At 40.7% G+C, this 25,702-nt stretch overlaps 1 protein-coding gene across 2 annotated transcripts in view; it reads right to left on the bottom strand.

Moving 5' to 3' along the window:
- Positions 1 to 25,702, bottom strand: part of grik4 (glutamate receptor, ionotropic, kainate 4) — a 1,090,788-nt gene that overhangs the window by 497,068 nt on the left and 568,018 nt on the right. The gene's annotated exons all lie outside the window — the stretch shown is intronic.

Genomic DNA, 25,702 nt, shown 5'->3' with positions numbered 1-25,702 from the left:
AGATAAAACCATTTTAGAAAAAAATATATACTAATAACTAGTGAAATTACCTGCCAATGCAGCTAGATATTTTACCTGATAAGACATCTGTATAGCCAAGGCAAGGCAACTTTATTTATATAGCATGTTTACAACAATTTTTAATTTGGACCAAAGTGCTTTACAGGTTAAAAAGCATAGAGCAAAAAAACAAACAAAGAACATAAACAATGAATGAGCTAATCCTAAATTAAGATTTGTATGTATAGAAATTCACATTATTCAACTTGCAATTCTTAAATTTAGCATCCTTGAAATGTTGCGGAATCTTTAAAGGGGAACTTGCACTTTTCTGGGATCACCACGATAATTATGAGAGACATGGCGACAGATGCATTTTTTTTTAATGCATTTTAATATTAAGTACACGTAAATAAAAGTCAGCAGGAGCTCCACTATTCGAAGCGATTCTGGACCACAATCCGCCGCCTCAGGAAGGGGAAGCAGTGCACTATCAACACCGTGTATGGTGAGGATGGTGTTCTGCTGACCTCGACTGCAGGTGTTGTGGATCGGTGGAGGGAATACTTCGAAGACCTCCTCAATCCCACCAACACGTCTTCCTATGAGGAATCAGTGCCTGGGGAATCTGTGGTGGGCTCTCCTATTTCTGTGGCTGAAGTTGCTGAGGTAGTTAAAAATCTCCTCGGTGGCAAGGCCCCGGGGGTGGATGAGATCCGCCCGGAGTTCCTTAAGGCTCTGGATGCTGTGGGGCTGTCTTGGTTGACAAGACTCTGCAGCATCGCGTGGACATCGGGGGCGGTACCTCTGGATTGGCAGACCGGGGTGGTTGTTCCTCTCTTTAAGAAGGGGAACCGGAGGGTGTGTTCTAACTATCGTGGGATCACACTCCTCAGCCTTCCCGGTAAGGTCTATTCAGGTGTGCTGGAGAGGAGGCTACGCCGGATAGTCGAACCTCGGATTCAGGAGGAAAAGTGTGGTTTTCGTCCTGGTCGTGGAACTGTGGACCAGCTCTATACTCTCGGCAGGGTCCTTGAGGGTGCATGGGAGTTTGCCCAACCAGTCTACATGTGCTTTGTGGACTTGGAGAAGGCATTCGACCGTGTCCCTCGGGAAGTCCTGTGGGGAGTGCTCAGAGAGTATGGGGTATCGGACTGTCTGATTGTGACGGTCCGCTCCCTGTATGATCAGTGTCAGAGCTTGGTCCGCATTGCCGGCAGTAAGTCGGACACGTTTCCAGTGAGGGTCGGACTCCGCCAAGGCTGCCCTTTGTCACCGATTCTGTTCATAACTTTTATGGACAGAATTTCTAGGCGCAGTCAAGGCGTTGAGGGGATCCGGTTTGGTGGCTGCAGGATTAGGTCTCTGCTTTTTGCAGATGATGTGGTCCTGATGGCTTCATCTGGCCAGGATCTTCAGCTCTCACTGGATCGGTTCGCAGCTGAGTGTGAAGCGACTGGGATGAGAATCAGCACCTCCAAGTCCGAGTCCATGGTTCTCGCCCGGAAAAGGGTGGAGTGCCATCTCCGGGTTGGGGAGGAGATCTTGCCCCAAGTGGAGGAGTTCAAGTACCTCAGAGTCTTGTTCACGAGTGAGGGAAGAGTGGATCGTGAGATCGACAGGCGGATCGGTGCGGCGTCTTCAGTAATGCGGACGCTGTATCGGTCTGTTGTGGTGAAGAAGGAGCTGAGCCGCAAGGCAAAGCTCTCAATCTACCGGTCGATCTACGTTCTCATCCTCACCTATGGTCATGAGCTTTGGGTTATGACCGAAAGGACAAGATCACGGGTACAAGCGGCCGAAATGAGTTTCCTCCGCCGGGTGGCGGGTCTCTCCCTTAGAGATAGGGTGAGAAGCTCTGTCATCCGGGAGGAGCTCAAAGTAAAACCACTGCTCCTCCACATCGAGAGGAGCCAGATGAGGTGGTTCGGGCATCTGGTCAGGATGCCACCCGAACGCCTCCCTAGGGAGGTGTTTAGGGCACGTCCGACCGGTAAGAGGCCACGGGGAAGACCCAGGACACGTAAATTACTCTGAGCTAGAACTCAATCAATCAATCAATGTCTATTTATATAGCCCTAAATCACAAGTGTCTCAAAGGGCTGACATTGAGTGAACTACCTGTTCACTCAATGTACAAACTTAATGAACTTGTATATACTGTACATAAATTATAGATATATACATACATATGCACACTACACACATACATAGCCACACCATTACCACTAGTGATCATGGAAATGGTATCATGCCACCACTGCCTCAATGGGCAGCCCCACACTCTTCTGTAACATAAACAAGCCAATATCTTCATCTCTGTACCTCTGGAATACCATGTACTTATACTTCCTTTTAAACTGGTTCATGTTTGGACATTGCTTTAGATTCACTTGAGATGCATGGTCATGCATAGGTAAGTGCCAACAGTTTTAACCAGACCGAAAAACGAAGGCACTATTTGTTTTTAAATGAAAGCAGTCTCATCCACCTGCAACGAGTGCTTGATGGTGATACGCTACTCGTAATGTTTTGAAAGTAATGTAGACCGAAGCACAAAAGTTGATCTTTTAAAACTTTATTGCCGACCTTAACACGCCAACAGCAGTCCTCATAACACCTTAGCACAAACCAGGGGCCACAGTGAGGTAATGGTGCATCCACAAACCCCCTGAATTATGACTATTAATATTATAGCACATACAAGTTACTTTTTGGACGTGGTCTGTGCTGCGATAATTAAAGCTTGTTGTGGATGTGATTTGTTATATTTGAATGTAATGCTCGGTTATCATTCAATGTATACAACTGAAGGATTCAGTTTCTAGTCAATTCAACTTGGATGTCACATAATTCCACTCCATTAAAACAAATCGTTGTTTCTTTTTTTAACGATGCATGGTTTTAATTTTTTTAAAGGCCTACTGAAATGATTTTTTTTTTATTTAAACGGGGATAGCAGATCCATTCTATGTGTCATACTTGATCATTTCGCGATATTGCCATATTTTTGCTGAAAGGATTTAGTCGAGAACATCGACGATAAAGTTCACAACTTTTGGTCGCTGATAAAAAAAAGCCTTGCCTGTACCGGAAGTAGCGTGACGTCACAGGTTGAAGGGTTCCTCACATTTCCCCGTTGTTTACACCAGCAGCGAGAACTATTCGGACCGAGAAAGTGACGATTACCCCATTAATTTGAGCGAGGATGCAAGATTTGTGGATGAGGAACGTAAGAGTGAAGGACCAGAGTGCAGTGCAGGGCGTATCTTTTTTCGCTCTGACCGTAACTTATGTACAAGGGCTCATTGGATTCCACACTTTCTCCTTTTTCTATTGTGGATCACGGATTTGTATTTTAAACCACCTCGGATACTATATCCTCTTGAAAATGAGAGTCGAGAACGCGAAATGGACATTCACAGTGACTTTTATCTCCATGACAATACATCGGTGAAGCACTTTAGCTACGAAGCTAACGTGATAGCATCGGGCTTAACTGCAGATAGAAACAAAAGAAATAAACCCCTGACTGGAACGATAGACAGAAAATCTACAATACTATTAAACCATGGACCTGTAACTACACGGTTAATGCTTTCCAGCCTGGCGAAGCTTAATAATGCTGTTGCTAACGACGCCATTGAAGCTAACTTAGCTACGGGACCTCACAGAGCTATGCTAAAAACATTAGCTATCCACCTACGCCAGCCAACCCTCATCTGCTCATCAACACCCGTGCTCACCTGCGTTCCAGCGATCAACGGAGCGACAAAGGACTTCACTCGATCATCGATGCGGTCGGCGGCTAGCGTCGGATAGCGCGTCTGCTATCCAAGTCAAAGTCCTCCTGGTTGTGTTGCTGCAGCCAGCCGCTAATACACCGATCCCACCTACAGCTTTCTTCTTTGCAGTCTTCATTGTTCATTATCAATCAATCAATCAATGTTTATTTATATAGCCCTAAATCACAAGTGTCTCAAAGGGCTGTACAAGCAACAAATTGCAAAAGATTCACCAACACAGATGTCCAGAATACTGTGGAATTTTGCGATGAAAACAGAGGTTTTTGTATTGGATTCAATGGTGTCCGAATACTTCCGTTTCAAAAACGCGCATACGTCATCATACATAGATGTTTTCAACCGGAAGTTTCGCGGGAAATTTAAAATTGCACTTTATAAGTTAACCCGGCCGTATTGGCATGTGTTGCAATGTTAAGATTTCATCATTGATATATAAACTATCAAACTGCGTGGTCGGTAGTAGTGGGTTTCAGTAGGCCTTTAACTAAGAGTCAATGAGTGGCTTATTAACATGCAAATTCGTAACATATTGGCACTTAATTAGTCATTATTAAGTACTTATTAATGCCTTATTCTGCATGGCCTTATTATAAAACCAGTAAGCCATTAACTAAGAGTCTTCCCTCAATAACCTCAGAATTATTGCTTACTAGTAACCCTAACCCTAACCCCAACCCTTATATGTTCCCCTAGTGTCCAAATAACTCTAAATTAAGTCTTTGTTACTTTAATAAGCAACTAATTAATGGTGAACAAGTTCCCCATACTAAAGTGTTACCGAAAAATGTTGTTATACACTGCAAACACAGAGGCCTCCATCCTGCTCATCCACCGCTATCGCCTTTAATTCACCTCCTATTTCTTCCACCTCATTAGCGCTAAATATCCTTGACAACAACAAAAGGTGTGACACCCCCCCCCCCCCCCCCCCCCCTTCCGTTACAACATAGCACATTGCACACGTCCGCATGCGTGCAGCCCGTCCGTAAGGACAAGCGGGCGTGTGTCTGTTAAACCAAAACTCCGAGTCTGACATCCTCGTCCCGCAGGGTGTGACATTTTAGGTCGGTCAATACGTGACAGCTGGCAACGAGGAGGAGTGATTCCGCGTCGGAGAAAACACAACCAAACCAATCAATGAGTCGCTGGGAGGTGTGCTAGAGCTGTGGACCGTGGAAGGAAGCCTTAGTGACGGGAGGCATAAAAAATAGGATTCCTGTGAGAACGCAAACAGGAGAAAGTGATCTTAGGAGGTCTATTAGCTTCTCTTACAGATGTGATCCTTTTGTAAACACGCACGCCTGGCTGCTTCGCCACGTAACACCCCCTGAGCTTTAAACGCCACCAAACTATTAAGCAAATCAACTTTTTCATCCGCAATAATAGTTGAGCGAGGCAGACTGCGGGCCTTTATTGCAGTCTGCAGTGCAATTACTTTAACACCATTTGAATACATTTCATGCTCTATAATGTGTTGTGGTCCCCCCCCCCCCCCCAAGCAGAAGAGTTGGGCTGGGCTCGCTGGGGCACCGCTGACCAAAGTACACCCTGATCGGCCTTATGGTTTACTCCATAAGTGTGCAGGTGGGATGCCTATTGGTGCCATTAGCTATATAGTATGACATCATAGCAGTGGAACTAAACAGCAGACCCATTAGAGACCCTAATGAAGAAAAATGACAACTTTTCAAAAACTGTGTTAACACGTGCAATTTGTCAGGGAAAAAAAACACATTATTCAAGTATAAACCCACTTTATTAAAGGTGGTTGATCTTAATAATTGAGTAAAAATCTGTAAAATTACGATATTTTTCCGCAAAATGTTTCATGAAAATGTTTGTAAATATAATGTTTTTGATCATTATTTGGTTTACAATGTTTTACTTTAATTGTATGCCGTAGCTGCCAGTAGATGACCGTTTTTTTACAGAATTGTATTTATAGTGTACTTACATCATGTACAAAACCCAAAACCAGTGAAGTTGGCACATTGTGTAAATGGTAACTAAAAACAGAATACAATGATTTGCAAATCCTTTTCAACCTATATTTAATTGCATAGACTGCAAAGACAATATACTTAACGTTCGAACCGAGAAACGTTATTTTTTGCAAATATTAGCTTGTTTGGAATTTGATGCCTGCAACATGTTTCAAAAAAGCTGGCACAAGTGGCAAAAAAGACTGAGAACGTTGAGAAATGCTCATCAAACACTTATTTTGAACATTTGTTGAACAACTTAAGCTGTACATCAAGCAAGAATGGGAAATAATTCCACCTGAAAAGCTTCAAAAATGTGTCTCCTCAGTTCCCAAACGTTTACTGAGTTTTGTTAAAAGGAAAGGCCATGTAACACAGTGGTAAAAATGCCCCATGTGCCAACTTTTTTGCAACGTGTTCCTGCCATTAAACTTTAAGTTAATAATTATAAAAAATAAATAAAAAAGTTTCTCAGTTCGAACATTAAATATCTTGTCTTTGCAGTCAATTCAATTGAATATAGGTTAAAAAGGATTTGCAAATCATTGTATTCTGTTTTTATTTATGAATTACACAACGTGCCAACTTCACTGGTTTTGGGTTTTGTATATAAAACCCTAATAAAGGTGTTTGGATGTTTTTTTAGGGGCTCTATAGGAAGGATTGAACGGCTTCCCACTGGCTACATTGTAAGCATACTTTTGATCTAAATTATTTATTATTTATAATGCATACATCTGTTGTCATGTCTTTCCTAATGATTGTGAACGATGGGCAAAATAAACAAAAATACAAAGTGTAGTTCCCCTTTAATGCTGCTGCTGTCTTGATCGAGTTTGCTAAGGTAATAGTGAAAACGTGGACTGGAGTTTCAGTATAGTAATGCGGGCATTACTGATGGAGCGGATTGGATTGGATAATAAGCGCTGACAAAGGATCTTCAAATGATTTATAATCACAGTGAATAATGACAGGTTATATGATAACTTACTTAAACTCACATTCCTGCATAATTATATAGAAGTTTTTTGCAATCTTTTGTAAACAAAGAAAAGTACCTGTAAGTCATTATTATGTTGTTCCCTGATTCTAAAAAAAAAAGGGTACCAAAGCGGAAAACCAAACTAAAGTTCCATTAAAGCACAGGTGTCAAATTAAAGACTCAGGGGCCAACACTAGGAAGTGAAAAGCTGGAAATAATGTAATAAAGAACTTTCTAGCTAAATGCATTTGCAATGGCACTTCTTCTAAACTTGAATAATATCTAATCATGCAACAAGATTACCAGTGTTTGTCACCTTGACTTAACATTTCAAAGTAAGTTATCCATCAGTTTGTAAAAAATATAATAATCAAAAACTCAAATAGGGGACCTAAGCAGAGTTTTATGATTATATTACGCCTATACTGTATATACCTTTATATACATATTATACCTATATGTATACACCTATACTGGCTCACCTGCACTGGCTTCCTGTGCACTTAAGATGCGACTTTAAGGTTTTACTACTTACGTATAAAATACTACACGGTCTAGCTCCATCCTATCTTGCTGATTGTATTGTACCATATGTCCCGGCAAGAAATCTGCGTTCTAAGAACTCCGGCTTATTAGTGATTCCCAGAGCCCAAAAAAAGTCTGCGGGCTATAGAGCGTTTTCTATTCGGGCTCCAGTACTCTGGAATGCCCTCCCGGTAACAGTTAGAGATGCTACCTCAGTAGAAGCATTTAAGTCCCATCTTAAAACTAATTTGTAAAATCTAGCCTTTAAAAAGACCCCCTTTTAGACCACTCATCTGTCCATCAGTTAGGGACGTCTCTGCGCTGCTAACTTGTCTCCACTCAAGATGATCTCCTGCTGGCTCCATTATGGACTGGACTCTCACTATTATGTTTGATCCACTAAGGACTGGACTCTCACTATTATGTTAGATCCACTATGGACTGGACTCTCACACTATTATGTTAGATCAACTATGGACTGGACTCTCACTATTATATTACATCCACTATGGACTGGACTCTCACACTATTATGTTAGATCAACTATGGACTGGACTCTCACTATTATATTAGATCCACTATGGACTGGACTCTCACACTATTATGTTAGATCAAATATGGACTGGACTCTCACTATTATATTAGATCCACTATGGACTGGACTCTCACACTATTATGTTAGATCAAATATGGACTGGACTCTCACTATTATATTAGATCCACTATGGACTGGACTCTCACACTATTATGTTAGATCCACTATGGACTGGACTCTCACACTATTATGTTAGATCAACTATGGACTGGACTCTCACTATTATATTAGATCCACTATGGACTGGACTCTCACACTATTATGTTAGATCCACTATGGACTGAACTCTCCCAATATGATGTTAGATCCACTATGGCCTGGACTCTCACAATATTATGTTAGATCCACTATGGACTGGACTCTCAAAACATTTTATTAGATCCACTATGGACTGGACTCTCACTATTATGTTAGATCCACTACAGACTGGACTCTCACAATATGATGTTATATCCACTATGGACTGGACTCTCACAATATTATGTTAGATCCACTATGGACTGGACTCTCACTATTATGTTAGATCCACTATGGACTGGACTCTCACACTATTATGTTAGATCCACTATGGACTGGACTCTCACACTATTATGTTAGATCCACTATGGACTGGACTCTCACTATTATGTTAGATCCACTATGGACTGGACTCTCACAATATGATGTTAGATCGACTATGGACTGGACTCTCACAACATTTTATTAGATCCACTATGGACTGGACTCTCACTATTATGTTAGATCCACTATGGACTGGACTCTCACACTATTATGCTAGATCCACTATGGACTGGACTCTCACACTATTATGCTAGATCCACTATGGACTGGACTCTCACGGCATTTTATTAGATCCACTATGGACTGGACTCTCACTATTATGTTAGATCCACTATGGACTGGACTCTCAGACTATTATGCTAGATCCACTCGACGTCCATTGCACCGGTCGCCCGGCATGCTGGACACATTTTTTTTGCAATGTGAACGACTACATTAAAAGATCAGATTTGACAAATATAAAATCTGAGTTGTACGTTGTGAACGCACCGAACATAGCCTTAAAGGTGTCTGCACTTTTTTTTTTTTTTTGTCTATCGTTCACAATTATTATGAAAGACATGACGGATGGATTTTTAATTTATTCTTTACATAAATAAAAGTTGACTATTCCACCCGTAAAATCCGATAAATAACCATTCAAAAAGCGCCAACAATACTCAATTTACATTTTGTGACTTCAATAATAACCAAGTATTAGTGATATTGTTATTATAAGCGCTAACGCAGACAGACTATAGCGGCTTCTGTGTCTCCCCAGGTTGACATAATCGAGCGGTCTGCTGTTTCCTCAATTCCCTGATCCATGTAAATTTATTCTAGATCATAAATCATCTCACCGGACGTGAGACGTCTGAGTAGTTAATCCGACAAGTGGGGACACTTTGACAGCCAATTTAGGACCTGGAACTGGCGGGAATGACAAAAAAAAGTGCCCGTTGACCCCTGCCTCCCCATCCCGTTTCTTCGCGAGGAATATGAGACATTCTTGATCTAAATGGTAATACATGAACATCCTAATGACAGCTGACGTTGCACAGTAAGTGATGTTTTATTATGTTTGTTGGCTCTCATACATTTTGCAGTGAGCTGAAATCAGTGAAGACATTAAGGCGCTGCGTATGCTTAAAATGATCACAATATGTAAATATTAAAAGTTATTATGAATGTGCCTGGTACTACATTACATATGTACACTGTAAAAAAAATTCTATTTTTATGGTTAATTTACTCTAAATTTCTACTGTAATTTTTCTATTTTTTTTAAATAGTTTATAAAACTGTAGAATTGAAGACATTATCTGTAAATAAACAATCCGCCTGTTATTTTAAGTAATATGCCAGTAATGACAAACTATGTATATTTCTATTTCTTTTTACAGAAAAATACCAAATTAACTATACATAGCATTTTCTGTTTTCTTAAATTACTTTCAAATTCATGCAAAATTACAGTAATTATATTTCATTAAATATGTAGCTTGTTATATACAAGTCTATGTCCATACTAACAATCTTGTAGAATAAAGGTATTTTTCTGCAGAACTGTTTGCATCGTCACTTTATTAAAGGTGGTTGATCTTAACAATTCAGAAAAAATCTGTAAAATAATGGTATTTTTCTGCAGAACTGCCAGCATTGTCACTTCATTAAAGGTGGTTGATCATAATAATTTGGAAAAACTCTGTAGAAAAAAGGTGTTTTTGATCTTAACAATTCAGAAAAAATCTGTAAAATAATGGTATTTTTCTGCAGAACTGTTTGCATCGTCACTTTATTAAAAGTGGTTGATCTTAATAATTTAGTAAAAATCTGTAAAAGTACAATATTTTTCCGCAAAATGTTTCATGGAAATGTTTTTAAATATAATGTTTTTGATCATTATTTGGTTTACAATGTTTTACTTTAATTGTATGCTATAGCTGCAAGTAGATGACCGTTTTTTTTACAGAATTTTTTTTATAGTGTACTTACGTCATGTACAAAACCCAAAACCAGTGAAGTTGGCATATTGTGTAAATGGTAAGTAAAAACAGAACACAATGATTTGCAAATCCTTTTCAACTTATATTTAATTGCATAGACTGCAAAGACAAGATACTTAACGTTCGAACTGAGAAACGTTTTTATTTTTTGCAAATATTAGCTCGTTTGGAATTTGATGCCGGCTACATGTTTCAAAAAAGCTGGCACAAGTGGCAAAAAAGACTGAGAAAGTTGAGGAATGCTCATCAAACACTTATTTTGAACATCTGTTGAACAACTTAAGCTGTACATCAAGCAAGAATGTGAAATAATTCCACCTGAAAAGCTTCAAAAATTGGTCTCCTCAGTTCCCAAACGTTTACGGAGTTTTGTTAAAAGGAAAGGCCATGTAACACAGTGGTAAAAATGCCCCTGTGACAACTTTTTTGCAACGTGTTCCTGCCATTAAACTCTAAGTTAATAATTATTTAAAAAAAAAAAAAAAGTTTCTCAGTTCGAACATTAAATATATTGTCTTTGCAGTCTATTCAATTGAATATAAGTTGAAAAGGATTTGCAAATCATTGTATTCTGTTTTTATTTATGAATTACACAACGTGCCAACTTCACTGGTTTTGGGTTTTGTATATAAAACCCTAATAAAGGCGTTTGGATGTTTTTTTAGGGGCTCTATAGACAGGATTGAACGGCTTCCCACAGGCTACATTGTAAGCATACGTTTGATCGAAATTATTTATTATTTATAATGCATACATCTTTTGTCATGTCTTTCCTAATGATTGTGAACGATGGGCAAAATAAACAAAAATACAAAGTGTAGTTCCCCTTTAATGCTGCTGCTGTTTTGATCGAGTTTGCTAAGGTAATAGTGAAAACGTGGACTGGCGTTTCAGTATAGTAATGCGGGCGTTACTGATGGAGCGGATTGGATTGGATAATAAGCGCTGACAACGGATCTTCAAATGATTTATAATCACAGTGAATGGAGAACGACTTCCGGACGGCTTCCAAGCGATTCTGGACCACAATCCGCCGCCTCAGGAAGGAGAAGCAGTGCACTATCAACACCGTGTATGGTGAGGATGGTGTTCTGCTGACCTCGACTGCGGATGTTGTGGATCGGTGGAGGGAATACTTCGAAGACCTCCTCAATCCCACCAACACGTCTTCCTATGAGGAATCAGTGCCCGGGGAATCTGTGGTGGGCTCTCCTATTTCTGGGGCTGAGGTTGCTGAGGTAGTTAAAAAGCTCCTCTGTGGCAAGGCCCCGGGGGTGGATGAGATCCGCCCGGAGTTCCTTAAGGCTCTGGATGCTGTGGGGCTATCTTGGTTGACAAGACTCTGCAGCATCGCGTGGACATCGGGGGCTGTACCTCTGGATTGGCAGACGGGGTGGTGGTTCCTCTCTTTAAGAAGGGGAACCGGAAGGTGTGTTCTAACTATCGTGGGATCACACTCCTCAGCCTTCCCGGTAAGGTCTATTCGGGCGTGCTGGAGAGGAGGCTACGCCGGATAGTTGAACCTCGGATTCAGGAGAAACAGTATGGTTTTCGTCCTGGTTGTGGAACTGTGGACCAGGTCTATACTCTCGGCAGGGTCCTTGAGGGTGCATGAGAGTTTGCCCAACCAGTCTACATGTGTTTTGTGGACTTGGAGAAGGCATTCGACCGTGTCCCTCGGGAAGTCCTGTGGGGAGTGCTCAGAGAGTATGGGGTATCGGACTGTCTGATTGTGGCGGTCGGCTCCCTGTATGATCAGTGCCAGAGCTTGGTCCTCATTGCCGGCAGTAAGTCGGACACGTTTCCAGTGAGGGTTGGACTCCGCCAAGGCTGCCCTATGTCACCGATTCTGTTCATAACTTTTATGAACAGAATTTCTAGGAGCAGTCAAGGCGTTGAGGAGATCCGGTTTGGTGGCTGCAGGATTAAGTCTCTGCTTTTTGCAGATGATGTGGTCCTGATGGCTTCATCTGGCCAGGATCTGCAGCTCTCACTGGATCGGTGGCGAGTGTGAAGCGACTGGGATGAGAATCAGCACCTCCAAGTCCGAGTCCATGGTTCTCGCCAGGAAAAGGGTGGAGTGCCATCTCCGGGTTGGGGAGGAGACCCTGCCCCAAGTGGAGGAGTTCAAGTACCTCAGAGTCTTGTTCACGAGTGAGGGAAGAGTGGATCGTGAGATTGACAGGCGGATCGGTGCGGCGTCTTCAGTAATGCGGATGCTCTATCGGTCCGTTGTGGTGAAAAAGGAGCTGAGCCGGAAGGCAAAGCTCTCAATTTACCGGTCAATCTACGTTCCTATCCTCACCTATGGTCATGAGCTTTGGGTTATGACCGAAAGAACAAGATCACGGGTACAAGCGGCCGAAATGAGTTTCCTCCGCCAGGTGGCGGCACTCTCCCTTAGAGATAGGGTGAGAAGCTCTGTCATCCGAGGGGAGCTCAGAGTACAGCCGCTGCTCCTCCACATCGAGAGGAGCCTGACGAGGTGGTTCGGGCATCTGGTCAGGATGCCACCCGAATGCCTCCCTAGGGAGGTGTTTAGGGCACGTCCGACCGGTAGGAGGCCACGGGGAAGACCCAGGACATGTTGGGAAGACTATGTCTCCCGGCTGGCCTGGGAACGCCTCGGGATCCCCCGGGAGGAGCTGGATGAAGTGGCTGGGGAGAGGGAAGTCTGGCCTTCCCTGCTTAGGCTGCTGCCCCCGCAACCCGACCTCGGATAAGCGGAATAAGATGGATGGATGGATCACAGTGAATAATGACTGGTTATATAATAACTTACTTAAACTCACATTCCTGCATAATTATATAGAAGTTTTTTACAATCTTTTGTAAACAAAAAAAAGTACCTGTAAGTCATCATTATGTTGTTTCCTGATACTAAAAAAAAGGGTACCAAAGCAGAAAACCAAACTAAAGTTCCATTAAAGCACAGGTGTCAAATTAAAGACTCAGGGGCCAGCACTAGGACGTGAAAAGCTGGAAATAATGTAATAAAGCATTTTCTAGCTAAATGCATTTGCAATGGCACTTCTTCTAAACTTGAATAATATCTAATCATGCAACAAGATTACCAGTGTTTGTCACCTTGACTTAACATTTCAAAGTAAGTTATCCATCATTTTGTAAAAAATATAATAATCAAAAAAGCAAATAGTAAAACGAGGGTATGGCAAGTTTATATTCTGTTACAAGAGGCCCTCTGAGGGAGGCCATAATTGCAAGGTGGCTCTCAATAAGAACAAGTTTGACACCTCTGGAAAGGGTGCTGGTTAATCTGGCTGAGGAAGCAATGTGGTTGTATATAAAACATCAACAGCAACACTAAAAGCTTAAAATGTCCCCTTCTTCAATACCAACGCCCGCCCCTGCTCATTCACGCTTCACAGACCAATTGGAAACGGAGTGCTGGTTTTAAAGGGAGCGATAAGCGCTAAATGAATGTCAGAACTGAGGCGTTCAGAGTTCAAACGGCATCAGGAAAGGGCTCGTGTTCCATTGAGTTCAGTAACACAGCCACAAGAGAAAGTTGATTTTGTGCTGCCTAAGGAGAAACACATGCTCTCAATTTGAGAGTTTGGAAAAAGTGGAAGTACAAACCCCAAAAGCAGGTAAGTTGGCACATTGTGTAAATGGTAAATTTGCAAATCCTTTTCAACTTATATTCAATTGAATAGACTGCAAAGACAAGATAGTTAACGTTCGAACTGGAAAACGTTATTTTTTGCAAATATTAGCTCATTTGGAATTTGATGCCTGCAACATGTTTCAAAAAAGCTGGCCCTATTGGTAAAAAAGACTGAAAAAAGTTGAGGAATGCTCATCAAACACTTATTTGGAACATCCCAAAGGTGAACAGGCTAATTGGGAACAGGTGGGTGCCATGATTGGGTGTAAAAGCAGCTTCCTTGAAATGCTCAGTCATTCACAAACAAGGATGGGGCGAGGGGTCACCACTTTGTCAACAAATGCGTGAGCAAATTGTCCAACAGTTTAAGAACAACATTTCTGAATGAGCTATTGCAAGGAATTTAAGGATGTCACCATCTACGATCCGTAATATCATCAAAAGGTTCAGATAATCTGGAGAAATCACTGCACGTAAGCGATTATATTACGTACCTTCCATCCCTCGGGCGGTACTGCATCAAAAAGCGACATCAGTGTGTAAAGGATATCACCACATGGGCTCAGGAACACTTCAGAAAACCACTGTCCGTAACTACAGTTCGTTGCTACATCTGTAAGTGCAAGTTAAAACTCTCCTATGCAATGCGAAAGCCATTTATCAACAACACCCAGAAACACTGCCGGCTTCCCTGGGCCCGAGCTCATCTAAGATGGACTAATGCAAAGTGGAAAAGTGTTCTGTGGTCTGAGGAGTCCACATTTGAATTTGTTTTGGGAAACTGTGGACATGGTGTCCTACGGACCAAAGAGGAAAATAAATAACTCTTTTAACAACAACGTCGCTACAGCTTGATTATTATACAGGTAACGGAACATAAATTAAGTATTGTTGGGGTTTTTTGGCTGCATTTTTAAAGTGATTTAGAGGCAGAATGGATAATTCCCGTTAGCTGCATTGCCAGCCGCCAAGAACGAGACCATTTTTACAAAGTTGAATGCAAAAAAACAAAACATTTAGTCTTCTTGTCTCTTGTTAGGATTACTAGGCAAAACTAAAAAAAAGTAAAGTTTCCCTTTAGGTTGATGTGGAGTGGTAACTGTTTTTGGCAACACCTGGTGGCCACGATAATTAATGAACTTAAGCTCATGACGCTGAATGATGCGGACACATTTGTTGTGACTGATACCGATATTAGTCTGAAACAATATCAGTAGGAATCATAGTTTGTATTTTTTTTTTTTTACATTAAACATTTTGCTTGAGTAAAATTGGTCACAGAGAAGTCTGGTAGATATGAAAACACTAACATTATGACAGATTAATACTTGTGTAGTGGCAGCTGTCAATATGTGGAGAACGTTCATGTTTTTAAGAGCAGGCTTTTACCTGATATTAATAATTGTATTGAAGTTATTTGTATTTTATTTGTTATCCTATTAATTATGCAAGATTGTATCTAGTTCTATGTATTTATTATTTAATTACTGTATATTCATTGATTTTTTTTTATTTTTTATATTAATCTTCCTATGTCTTACTTGTATTGTATTCTTTATCTCTACTCATGTCTCTTACTTTTTATAAGTTGTTTTATTTTTATTTTCCAACGTTCCTCAGATGAGCCATCTGCCTCAGGGGTTATCGGCCGTGCTTGTGGGGGCACTTTTGTGTCAGCGTCCTGGTGGCCATGGTCTGATGACCTCCTGGTGCAGATGGCTCCTGTGATAGTGTTTACTCACATGGCTCCTCTGTACTCAGCCATGCAATCATTGGTCCACATAGTTGCATGGGTGTGTATGTTGTGTGCGTGTGTGTGTGTTTGTGTTTGTGTATGTAATAATGGGGGACATGGGTCACCGGGGTATTGTTTTTAACTTTGTTAAGCTCTCTGCGCTGCATTTCTTTTATATATGAAAAGTGCTTTATAAATAAAGTTTGATTGATTGAAACACTCGAAAAAAATGTTTGTTTGAATGGATATAATCATTACAATGATATAATTAGCATTCCTCTGAAAAAAAATGATCTGTTTTCACTCATTTTGGGGGCCAAGTTGGCACCATATACTGTTTTTGCAAATAAACGTTGTTTGAAGTTATCTATTTTTATCTAAAAAAAAAAAAAAAAGGGATAAATGTGCATTTTTCAAATTGAGACTCTCATTTTGATTCAATTGCAACCCACATCAGCAGTTTCATGAAAAGGTCCACAAAAAAAACATACATTTACTCAAAACAAGGAAAATTGAGATATCTGTTTTTGATGTTTTTTGCATGTGAACTTTTCACAGTTAGAAAAGTGAGCAGGATTGACGATTTTAAAGGAAACAAAGACTTTATGTATTCCTTCAAAGTAATACAATCAAGTACTTTGTACGGTATACTGTACATTCCATCAATGTGTGAAAACCACTCGACCAAAGTCTGCAATGAAAACAACACATAAGGTTGAAGGCTGTACTAACTCAGCACCATTTGCCACTTTTTTTACAGTGATAGCGTTGCACATTTTCTTCACAAAGCCACGCCGATGAGAGTGATTAAAATGAATCATTTTAGATTGTCTTTCAGCCGCGACATGCATGTAAGTGCAAGGTATGTCAATGCCTTGCAAAATTCAAATTGGCTGCTCTATCTTACAGAGGTCACTGGCATGATTGCAGATTGTGCTGTGCACGCATGGGTGCGCATACGTACTCGCTAGTTTGAACTAAAATCATTATCAAGGCAACCTTTGAGAGACTTGTTTGAAAAAGGGTTTGATTTTTTTGCATAATATCTGCACTGCAATTTCTCATTTGAAGTATAACAATTAAATGTCCCATATGATATTGTTTACCATTTTATATACAGTACAGGCCAACAGTTTGGACACATCTTCTCATTTCAATGTGTTTTATTTATTTTCATGACTATTTACATTGTAGATTGTCACATCAAAACTATGAATGAACACATGTGGAGTTACGTACTTAACAAAAAAAAAGGTGAAATAATTGAAAACATGTTTTGTATTCTAGTTTCTTCAAAATAGCCACCCTTTGCTCTGATTACTGCTTTGCACACTCTTGGCATTCTCTGGATGAGCTTCAAGCACACCTGTGAAGTGAAAACCATTTCAGGTGACTACCTCTTGAAGCTCATTGAGAGAATGCCAAGAGTGTGCAAAGCAGTAATCAGAGCAAAGGGTGGCTATTTTGAAGAAACTAGAATATAAAACATGTTTACTGTTATTTCACCTTTTTGTTGTTAAGTACATAACTCCACATGTGTTCATTCATAGTTTTGATGCCTTCAGTGACAATCGACAATGTAAATAGTCATGAAAATAAAGAAAACACATTTAATGAGGAGGTGTGTCCAAACTTTTGGCCTGTACTGTAAGACTCAGATGTCCCACAATAAGGTATTAGATAAGACAATTCCAAAACCAAACCCGACCCAGCAACACTCAGAACAGCAATAAACAGAGCAATTGAGAGGAGACACAAACACGACACAGAACAACCCAAAAGTATTGAAACAAAAATGAATATTATCAACAACAGTATCAATATTAGTTACAATTTCAACATAGCAGTGATTAAAAATCCCTCATTGACATTATCATTAGACATTTATAAAAATAAAAAAGAACAATAGTGTCACAGTGGTTTACACTTGCATCTGTCAGGACTGGGTCTATGGCGTGGTTTGTTCTCCCAGAAGGCAATGGAAAATTGGCGCGTGCAAGACGTGAATTTAAGTACATTTTTAATTCTAACTCAAAAAAAGTACAAACAAAAGGCGCTCACAGCGGAGATAACAAACTTGGCAATAAACACAAAACTTGCACAATGGCAGAAACTAGTGATGGGTCCGGCAACACCGATGCATCGGCGCATGCGTCGAGCTCATAGAGCGATACCGTGTGTCGGTGCGCGTATCGCTTTTAAAAAGTCTCGTGACCGAACACGAGCTGTTTTGGTCACGTGACCGCTCATGAGCTGTTCTGGTCACGTGACCGCTCATGAACTGTATCGCACTGACGCCTGCGCGCCAAACTGTGTTTATTAGGAAGCGGCGCAATGCGTGTTGTTGACGAACACCGTTAGGGCCGCTTGTTGTCACTGTCACTCAAAGTTGCATTTCAAAATTACACAGAATAAATGTGTTTATTTTGTTTAGAATTCAGATGGGTTTGATTTGGTGCGTGGCATATATTGGCTGTGCGGCGCACGGTGTGCGCGGAGGACGCTTGAGCACTGCGCAATTGCGCAGGCGCGCACCTTAGAGGGAATGTTGCTCACAGGGCACAGAGGAGGCGTCAGTGCGATACAGTTCGCGTATCGGTCACGTGACCAAAGCAGCTCATGATCGGTCACGTGACTTTCTAAAAGCGGAACTTGCACCGACACAGGGTTTCGCTCTATGAGCTCGACGCATGCGCCTATGCATCTGTGTTGCAGGACCCATCACTACTGTTACTAGAGAAGGTACAGGAATGACGGCGTGGCGAAGTTGGTAGCGTGGCCGTGCCAGCAATCGGTTACTGGGGTTCAATCCCCACCTTCTACCATCCTAGTCATGATACATGTTCACATTATTTGACTGTATCTAAAAAAGATAAAAATATATTTTTATTTAAATGAAGATATTAAATAATCCTAAATGAAATACAATGACTTGGTTTATATTATTGTATATACTAGGTCATAAAATCAGTGTCAGTTGAGTCGGTCCATAGGTTGCCTGTAGGGATTTTTAATGTCCAGCAGATGTCAGTATTTAGTGACACAGTATCGACACAGTATCAATACAGTTTTGCAATGTGTCGAAACGCTTCATGAGGCCTCATCAACCCATCACTAGCAGAAACTATGATCAATGAAACAAAAACACTAACTGTAGCATTAAAAACCAAAAAACTTACTTTGACAAGAAAAGGGCATGGATCGTAATGGTGTGTAGAGAGTGTGTCAAGAGTGATGTCGCCAGGCCGACTGCCTGGCAACAATGGCCTTAAATACTAGTGACATGATTAGTGAAAACGTGAGACAGGTGCGTGACATGAGGATGTGAACCAGGTGAAACTAATGGTTACTATGGTGACAAAGCAAGGGAGTGAAGACAAGAACTAAAAAGTGTCCAAAAACCAAGCAAAACAAAAACATGATCAACACAGACATGACAGCATCACATCTCATAAGCTTGACAACACACTGTGTCCAATATTTTCACAAAGATAAAATAAGTCATATTTTTGGTTCATTTAATAGTTAAAACAAATTTACATTATTGCAATCAGTTGATAAAACATTGTCCTTTACAATTATAAAAGCTTTTTACAAAAATCTACTACTCTGCTTGCCTGTCAGCAGACTGGGGTAGATCCTGCTGAAATCCTATGTATTGAATGAACAGAGAATCCTTTTGAATCGGGATAAAATCGTTTTTGAATCGAGAATCGTGTTGAATTGAAAAAACTATTTTTTTAAATCGAATCGTGACCCCAAGAATCGATATTGAGTCGAATCGTGGGACACCCAAAGATTCACAGCCCTAATATACACATGGCGGGCTTATTTAGCTCGGGCCCAAACAATTAGGGAGGTTTTGCTTTAATGATGTCATTAAAAAATACACATTCAAAATCGACCGTTTGAGCGCCTCTTCTCCTAAAAGTGGAGCAAAGAAGTGATGGAGATGATAGATTCTCCTCAAGTTTCCTGCTTATAACAGGCTCTCTGCACACTTGTTAATGCTATAACATACAATAATTAAAAATACATATTTGCATAATATTGGTCCTTTAATAGGTAATATTATTTATTTGTCGACTGGAAATAAAATGTTTTGCTTATTCTACATGGGAGCACTTAACTAGCCTAAATCCAACCTGACTGCTCCAAATGAAATAATTGATTCCGTTTTTAATTATTTTTAAATCAAGCTCATGCAAAAGCCCAGTGGTGTGCGCAGGAAGCGAGTATTGTCTGACATAATTAGAAAACCTTGTTCTTGGAAGAACGGACGACAAGGAATTGACTTCCTGTGTCTCATAATGTAATTAAAGCCTGCACATACCTAATGTAATGTGTGCAAATGGGCTGACTTGGGAAGACGTTAACGTGAGGCGGAACCCTAAATGCTCGACTGTTGTGGCATTTCTGTGTTGTCACTGACATACTAACTCAGGGTTGTCCAAAGTGCGGTTTGGAAGCCTGCATTTGAAGCCTGCAGCATTTTTTTTGACGGCCGGCCGCACATTCTAAGAATAATATCACAAAAAAAACACATACGGAGTGTAATTAAATAGTAAATCATGTAGTTGTAAAGTAAGGGAAACAGTTGAAATGTTGACACTAAAATTAGGGATGATCAATGTATTGGGCTGATGGGGGCCCGGTTGCTTGTGGGGTCACAAGTTATCTCATCTTTCTGCCTGAGTGGGGTGTTGTCGCTCGCTTGCTGAGGGTTGGTTGTCTTCAGCTTCTCCTGTGCCTTGTCCTCGGCCGGGCGGATCTGTCTAAGGCCTTCTGCAGGCCTTGTCCATGTGATGTCAGATGACACAAAAATTGAGCTGTTTGGCCACAATACCCAGCAATATGTTTGGAGGAGAAAAGGTGAGGCCTTTAATCCCAGGAACACCATGTCTACCGTCAAGCATGGTGGTGGTAGTATTATGCTCTGGGCCTGTTTTGCTGCCAATGGAACTAGTGCTTTACAGAGAGTAAATGGGACAATGAAAAAGGAGGATTACCTCCAAATTCTTCAGGACAACCTAAAATCATCAGCCCGGAGGTTGGATCTTGGGCGCAGTTGGGTGTTCCAACAGGACAATGACCACAAACACATGTCAAAAGTGGTAAAGGAATGGCTAAATGAGGCTACGATTAAGGTTTTAGAATGTCTTGACTTAAACGTGTGGACGATGCTGAAGAAACAAGTCCATGTCAGAAAACCAACACATTTAGCTGAACTGCACCAATTGTGTCAAGAGGAGTGGTCAAATATTCAACCAGAAGCTTGCCAGAAGCTTGTGGATGGCTACCAAAAGCGCCTTATTGCAGTGAAACTTGCCAAGTGACATGTAAGCAAATATTAACATTGCTGTATGTATACTTTTGACCCAGCAGATTTGGTCACCTTTTCAGTAGACCCATAATAAATTCATAAACGAACCAAACTTCATGAATGTTTTTTGTGACCAACAAGTATGTGCTCCAATCACTCTATCACAAAAAAATAAGAGTTGTAGAAATGATTGGAAACTCAAGACAGCCATGACATTATGTTGTGTATGTAAACTTTTGACCACGACTGTACATACGTGCGCACATATATACACACACGGTATATATGTCCTGTATATACATACTGTATATACAGTACATACACATGCACATATACATACATACACGCAAACATATATTAATGTCACAGGTGAAAACGGGTTGAAACACGTTATCCGTTTTACTTTCAAAATAAAATACTCATATTATCATATTTTACACTTTGAAACTTTCTAATGGGCGTGGGCGGACATGAAGCGAACTTGTCAAAGGTTGGATGAGAACTTGCGGATTCTGGAGGTCCAAAATTAAAGAATAATATACAGGCATATCTAGGGATGATGTTCGAAACCCGTTCTCCCGGTTGTTCGATAAGAAAAGAACCGTTCAATAAGAAAATAACCGATTCCATGGACTTGAATCCCTTTTTTGAAGAACCGGTTCCCGTTATCGAGGCCACTATAGTAAAGGAAAAGAGTTGGTTCTTTATTCGAATCCCTGGGAACGAATCCCGTCCCACAAGAAATGCCCTGTGGGACGGTCATTAGACTGAGCTACGTCATTTCCTGTGATGTCACACAAGCAGCAAAAATAATGGACCGTAAAAAACGCCTCAATGCATGGCTATTCACCTATAGTGATCACAGAGACAGGTTGTTTTTGTGTTACTGTATATATTTGTTTTTCTGAAAAATCCCACTTAATATACTTTGGGTAACAACAGTCAATATGTATTTATTTTATTTTTTTAGGGGGGTAACAGTTAATATTTATTTATTTATTTTATTTTTTTCTCATAAAATAAAAGTGAGCTTTTGTTAAACCAAATATTGTGTTTTTTTCCATATACAACAACCTATCTGGATTCGATAAGAGAATCGACAAGGAATCGGTTCGATAAGAGGATTCGATAATGGGCTCGAACTCGATAATTTCTTATCAAACATCATCCCTAGGCATATCCCAGGTAACTGTATGGGGATATGGGGGCCTTTGTCAAATACCAGCTGATACGGGGATCGCAAAAGCATGGGGAGTGGTTGTTGCAACACACTCGCAAGTGATGATGTTACTGTTATTTTGTTGCACGCTAGGAACAATAAAGTTGTTTATCAAGGCAAAACTGTTGTAACCTTTTATTAATGGCAGGGCCGAGCTTATTTGCTTTTACTTCTCTGGTCGGACAGAACAAACCGTTTGTTGTTCGCTTCAATACAACTTCCCCTGTCACATGATTACGCACGGATTTGGGAGATCTCATAAAAGTCTATGCTATTCCGCTGCACGATGAAACCGCATCACATTAAAACGGCGGCCGGGATTGCCGGAATGTGGATAGCGGTGCATTTCCGGGGCGATTTCGTTCAGTAGACGTTCCGCATCCAGTGGAAATCCGGGGTTATTCATTGAGACATAGTAAAGTTAAAGTTAAAGTACCACTGATAGTCACTGATAGTCACACACACTAATGAAATTACTCTCTGCATTTGACCCATCCCCTTGTTCACCCCCTGGGAGGTGAGGGGAGCAGTGAGCAGCAGCGGTGGCCACGCTCGGAAATCAGGATTTAACCCCCAATTCCAACCCTTGATGCTGAGTGCCAAGCAGGGAGGTATGTTAAAGTTAAAGTACCAATAATGGTCACACACACACCAGGTGTGGCGAAATTCTTCTCTGCATTTGACCCATCCCTTTGTTCACCCCCTGGGAGGTGAGGGGAGCAGTGGGCAGGGAATCATTTTTGGTGATTTAACCCCCAATTCCAACCATTGATGCTGAGTGCCAAGCAGGGAGGTAATGGGTCCCATTTCTATGGTCTTTGGTATGAATCGGCCGGGGTTTGAACCATACTTGCCAACCCTCCCGGTTTTACCGGGAGACTCCCGGAATTTAGCGCCTCTCCCGATAACCTCCCGGAAGAAATTGTCTCCCGATAAACTCCCGGAATTCAGCCCGAGCTGGAGGCCACGCCCCCTCCAGCTCAATGCGGACCTGAGTGGGTCAGCGGCGACAGTCTGTTTTCACATCCGCTTCCCCACGATATAAACAGCGTGCCTGCCCAATCACGTTATAACTGTAGAATGATCGAGGGCGAGTTCTTGGTTTCTTATGTGGGTTTATTGTTAGGCAGTTTCATTAACGTCCTCCCAGCGCGGTGACAACACACAACAACAGCAGTCACGTTTTCGTCTGCCGTAAAGCAGTTCGTCTGCCGTAAACAGCAATGTTGTGACACTCTTAAACAGGACAATACTGCCATCTACTGGATAGCCTCCGGAACACTGAAATTCAAGTATTATTTTTTTTTTTAATGTATAATAAAATAAATATATATATATATATATAGCTAGAATTCACTGAAAGTCAAGTATTTCATACATACACATATATATATATATATATATATATATATATATATATATATATATATATATATATATATATATATATATATATATATATATATATATATATATATATATATATATATATATATATATATATATATATATATATACACTACCTTTCAAAAGTTTGGGGTCACATTGAAATGTCCTTATTTTTGAAGGAAAAGCACTGTACTTTTCAATGAAGATAACTTTAAACTAGTCTTAACTTTAAAGAAATACACTCTATACATTGCTAATGTGGTAAATGACTATTCTAGCTGCAAATGTCTGGATTTTGGTGCAATATCTACATAGGTGTATAGAGGCCCATTTCCAGCAACTATCACTCCAGTGTTCTAATGGTACAATGTGTTTGCTCATTGGCTCAGAAGGCTAATTGATGATTAGAAAACCCTTGTGCAATCATGTTCACACATCTGAAAACAGTTTAGCTCGTTACAGAAGCTACAAAACTGACCTTCCTTTGAGCAGATTGAGTTTCTGGAGCATCACATTTGTGGGGTCAATGAAACGCTCAAAATGGCCAGAAAAAGAGAACTTTCATCTGAAACTCGAGAGTCTATTCTTGTTCTTAGAAATGAAGGCTATTCCACAAAATTATTTGGGTGACCCCAAACTTTTGAACGGTAGTCTATATATATATATATATATATATATATATATATATATATATATATATATGAAACATATATGAAATACTCGAGTTGGTGAATTCTAGCTGTAAATATACTCCTCCCCTCTTAACCACGCCCCCAACCACACCACGCTCAGCCCCCGCCCCACCCCCCGGAATCGGAGGTCTCAAGGTTGGCAAGTATAGTTTGAACTCACAACCTACCGTTCTCAGGGCGGACACTCTAACCACTAGGCCACTGTGGGTCCCATTTTTATAGTCTTTGGCATGACTAGTAAGTAAATCATCAGTTTGTTCAATGTGTTAAATAAATACCACCAATCTGTGTTCTGTTGTGCAGAGAGAGAAAAAAAAACCATACAGAAACATAAAACAACACAAACCTGAGCAAAATAAATACATTACTTATGAACTTTAAGAGAATGTGACATCAAACGGACTGGTAGGCCTTTTTACAAAAAAACAAGTCAGATCATAGAGAAATGAGCTGTCCGTTCGGTGCTGTGCCGCCCACCACACCGCCTCCCTGAGTGGAACGACGACACAAAAGCCATACAAAAACAGGACCCCGTCGGACGGCTGGCGTTTGTTTGCTTTATCATCGCTGGAGTGCATCATCCTTCTCACTTTTCGCGGAGCAACACTGCAGATCCTGGTGTCCTCAGAGCTACTAATTGGCTTCCATAGTCGCTAGCTGCTGGCAGACATTTCAATTTCAGAAGGGATAAAAAAAAAAAAATCTTATAATGGGCAGTGGTGGTGGATGTGAGGCAGTACTGGTTGTCATGCAAAGACAGCTGGAGAATGTGGTTCACTGCATCACACTGCAGTGGGCTCGTCTCCAGAAACACGGAGAATCCTATTGCCGGGAAACGGGCATACTGTAGATTCCTTTGTGGTCATATGCAGCCGTGAGGGATGAGCATTTAACACATTGTTTTGATCATTCTTAAGGGAAAATGTACCTTCTGCTTTCCTTTTTTCATAGCGGTTTTCAAGCAGAATAATACTGCCTGGAGAATGCACACGCCATTATTAGGCAACTGTTCAGCTTGGTTTGTGAGTTAAATGATTGGTGAAGATTGGTGACCTTATCGCTGGTGAAAAAATTGATTATTGTTACTATTTGATCATATGACATATGTATTTAATATTTTGGCCACTTTAACACTACACACACTTTGAACAGTAACACAGTGTTTGAATATAGGAAAAAATAAAACACTGAAGAGCTTTGCGCGAGTCTGCCATTTGTTTCTCATTTTTCTCTAATCTCTTGTTGTAGGTCAGACTGGCTCTTGCATGCCCATGCATCCT

Source organism: Entelurus aequoreus, linkage group LG10 (assembly GCF_033978785.1).
Source record: "Entelurus aequoreus isolate RoL-2023_Sb linkage group LG10, RoL_Eaeq_v1.1, whole genome shotgun sequence".
Classification (NCBI taxonomy): domain Eukaryota; kingdom Metazoa; phylum Chordata; class Actinopteri; order Syngnathiformes; family Syngnathidae; genus Entelurus; species Entelurus aequoreus.
Note: the sequence above shows the minus strand (reverse complement) of the source record. Positions and strands in the feature narration are given on the sequence as shown.